At 36.2% G+C, this 4,290-nt stretch overlaps 1 pseudogene; it reads right to left on the reverse strand.

The window, feature by feature from the left end:
• Nucleotides 1–1,427: 1,427 nt before the first annotated feature.
• Nucleotides 1,428–1,826, reverse strand: LOC149189255 (UDP-glucuronic acid decarboxylase 6 pseudogene; annotated as a pseudogene).
• Nucleotides 1,827–4,290: the final 2,464 nt, after the last annotated feature.

Raw genomic sequence — 4,290 nt, forward strand, 5'->3', positions numbered from 1 at the left:
TGCTCTAGAAGAAATGGCCAGTTTCTTCATGATTATTACACAAAAATTTCATACCAAATAAAACAAATTAAAGACAGACAAAATGTTCAAATTGACTTAATCATGATCTTAATATCAATCCATTTTTGAAAATAACCATGAAAAGTAATACTCCCTATTTTTGTTAGCTGACTTCTGTGCATGGCGAAAAGTTTAGCATCATAGATTTGTTGTGTCCTGCAAATTAGTACGTTATAAAAGCATACAACAATATCAATTTGCCCACTCTAAACAAGTTAGTCAACATTTAAATAATCCACCAAATGTTCTTTCAAATTATGCTTCCAAATGTTCCATTCTTTATTTTCAAGCCTGAATTTTGTGAAAAGTTTTTGTTTTTATTTTTGTTTTTTTTTTTTCTTTTAATTTTTTCCCTTGTACCAACTGTTGCACTTTCAATCAATTTCTGTAATTTTCATGTTTCTCTCAATTTTCATGCCCCCAAAGTTTTGTTTACGGCAGTGCCCTTCACATGCCAATGTTTGTTTTTTTTTTTTTTTTTTTGAAAAATCCTTCTAAACAACAATTGTTAACTATTTTTTTTTGATAACAAAAGATAATATATTAATATAATTCATATATTAATACAATTAATATAGTTAATATAATCATATTAATATATTAATATAGTTAATATAATTAATACAATCATATTAATATATTAATATAATTAATATATTAATACATTCGTAATATATATATATATATATATTAATATAAATCAAATATCATATAAATATCAAAACATATCAATCTATATTTATTAAATTATATAACTAAATATATACAAAACAAATCACACATGGATTAAAACAAATCAATCATAAAACAAATTGATAACTAATAATGTACAAATACAAATCAAAAGAAATCCAATCGTTAAATGAAAATATAAAAATATAATATATTACAATAAATACAAAACCAGTTTAAACTAAAAATGGAAACAAAATCCAAACAAAACGTGCATGTTGGCAGGTGAAGGGATATGGAGGTTTTGTTTTTCGTTGATGTACCTATGGATGAAAGTGCAATTACAACAACGCATTACTGCTCCAGCTATTCTTTGTGGGCAATGCAGTCCCCGAAGAACGACTTCTGGCAGAATTAGTAATGCGAGACGGACAGGCTACAAAGTGCTGAGCAGCAGCAGCGGCCATTTTATATGCGGTCTCTCCTTACAAAGTTTGTGTGATACATTTGGTCATTACTCGCATCAATGTCCAGAACTTTCACCGTGTCGTTCTATTCGTGCGAGTCTTCATCAAATGGCATCAATCAAGAATAACAAGTTGCAGTTAGTATTAGTTGCAAAGTATCAACATTAGGGAGGGATTTGAATTTATTTGATGTGACGTACTATCCCCAACCCAAATGGAGATTTGAAATTATCTTGAATTGACTACTGCATTCCTCCAATTTACAACACAATATCGCGCCAAACTGTCGGGCAAATCCAAATGATAGATCTGATCCACTTCTACCAACAGGGTCTCAGTCACATCATGCCGAATGAGTTCAAAATTTGGATGCCCAATCCATTTCCTGAGGTTATCTTTTGATCCGGTGAAGAAGTTGTCAGCAACAATCACCTCATTGTTGCCAGATTCCATCAATCGATCTACCAAATGAGATCCAATGAAGCCAGCTCCCCCTGTCACTAGAATTCGCAGTTTTTCCTGTGAGAATTTCGAGTAACGTAAGGGTGAGGGAGTTGGAGGAGGCCTAGCAACCGTCTGAGAACTAGCATTGGTAGTAGCTCCATTTGATGAATCAGCGGCAGCCATCGTCAAGCACTCTCGTCTTCTACCTGCAACAATATAGCACTAATCCTCCGATCCGCCAGATTAATCCAGAGATCTTGCGACATGCTTCTCCTTCAGATTGCATTGTTGAATGACTATGAAGCCTGCAGCCAGATTTGTGAATTTCATCTGCTAAAGAAGGCACAATGTGCAATCTCCGAGGTTCAGGGTAGATAACTTGTTTCTGGCCCATATCTCTGTGGATACCACTCCTTTGTCTAACTCTCACATTCCTATCTGCAAGGCAATCTAGGCCATTAAGTGTAGCCAACTCTTGCATGACGCTGAATCTTCTTAGCACGGGCTTCCATATTGATAGCAATCTTTTGGTATACCGTCAGTCTCAGAATGTATTTTATCTACTACTTGGAGTGATGTCGTTGGGGTTCTGTAGTGGATTAAACAGACAAGACGGAAGACGACTTTCTGGTTCAAACGGAGAAAGTAAATTTCTTTCGGGAAGTGGGAGGAGAAAATCTTTTTCCTGTTCTAGCATGCCATTACCAACAGGTAACCAAGAAGGAGGCTTGCCTTCATTGGGAAGGTTGCCCTGTCCAAGCTGCGGTGTGTCCCACATCTGCCATTTGAATACACCATCTCCACCATCTAGAGACAATGACCGCAAACCCCAAGGCTCCGTGATTGGATGGATTTGGTCTCCAGCAACATGCACTTCAGCAACCAGTTCTGAAGGCAGTAGTTTAGAGATGGGAGACTCAATGGGCGCAGGTCTCTGTATTGGAGCAGAAACAGGTCCACAAATAGGGGACGAGACACGAGGTGTTTGTGTGCCAGAGACAAGTTTAGTTTCAGGGCCCAATGAAAAGTTGCTCATTGATTCAGAAACAGGAATGTGCAAGGAGACGGGATTTGGTGGAGCTCAGAGTTTAATGAATAGTAATGAACTCTATTTCCTTTAGGCGCCCATATGCTCGCTTGGCTGGGGTGGTCTACTTTTTATATCTTGGAGGTCCATTCTAGCCCCAGGAGCTTTGTGATCTGCTTAAAAATCAATAGCTGATGCATGGAAGTTGCGAAAATAATTTACTGATATTTCTGGCTTTTTTCTGGAAGTAGCAGTGGAGCTTGAAAGATTTCTCAGGAGAAGGGGTTTGGTAACCCATTCGGTAACGACAACTTAGTGCCCTATCATGCGACGGTGCAGATGGAAATATTGGCAGCAATAGGGCTTTACTGGACTAAACAAACTGGCTAGCTCTTACCTAAATATTTTGGCAACCTAACTCTCTCAACTTTAGCTTCTTCTAAATTAGGAAAATGAGGTTTTCTTGGTTAATTTCTAGGTAATTATCTGAATTTTCTCCACAGAATTCTGCATTTCGAGATCTATAAATGGGCTTGTTAGAAAGAAGCCATCCTGCTATAATTACATGTTTGCAGGTCCAGCAAGACGAGAAATACTGCAAATAGAAGCTTGTGTGTCTCGTAAAGAATGCTTGCAGATTGTTACTGCGCTGCCAACTTTGGGGAGGTGAAAGGTTTGACTCTCATGATTTCCTCGAGGTTAGGCTTCGTAATCAACGTTGACAGTTTACTTTGTTTACCATCCATGAAGAAGATAAACATCCATGAAGAATATCATGAGGAAGTACTTGTATCATGAAGAAGAACTTGTAGGATTTTCTGCGGGGCTTTCCTTGGAAAAAGTAACGTATATTTATATACTATAAACATGTGTTATGTACATAATATACAAGGTTACTGTTTGTCCAGTCATAGTTCTTGTTAAGTTACACCAAGGGCCTGGGCACAAGTCTCCCTAACAGGAGCCACTACCTGATCAGAAACATAATCTCCAAAACAGTCCAAAGATAACACACAAAGAAACCAGACAAGACAATCCTGGAGAAACTCCCAATTTTCGGCTGATACATGTTTTGTAAGTCTCAACATTTTCAGCGTTGTGCTATCTTCAGGAAGTTTGGGTTGTATCTGGAAATCCATACACAGGCTTTTTTTTTGTTTGCGGCCAGAAATTTCTTCTTCCTTGTCTGACACTGGGGGGATTGACCTTGGCTTTGCGTTTCAACAAATTACGTTCCCTTGCACTTAATTTCCTAGGAAAATATCCTGGAACCATATTTGTGACAAGTTTCTGAATATGCTGGGTGCCAGATTGAGCTGCACAGTATTTATGCTGCGTTCCATTTCCATGGAAGGCATTTTATGCACCATTGATAAAAAAATGAAATTTTTGGATTGGTTTTTTTTTTTTTTTAAACCTCAAAAAAAAAAAAAACAAAAAACAAAATAAATGGTTATTTTTTTTTTTTTAATTTGTAATATGTATATATGATACACATATTATTAAAATTTTATTTTTTTAAATCTAATTTAATTAAAAATACTAAATTTCATCTAAAAAATTTAAAGATTTTTTTTCATTCATAAAATTCTTTATTGTCATGTTGCACATTAGTTCTCC

This window comes from Pinus tabuliformis, chromosome 3_1 (assembly GCF_031772625.1).
Source record: "Pinus tabuliformis cultivar Carrire ecotype Pingquan chromosome 3_1, CPIR1, whole genome shotgun sequence".
Taxonomy (NCBI): Eukaryota; Viridiplantae; Streptophyta; class Pinopsida; order Pinales; family Pinaceae; genus Pinus; species Pinus tabuliformis.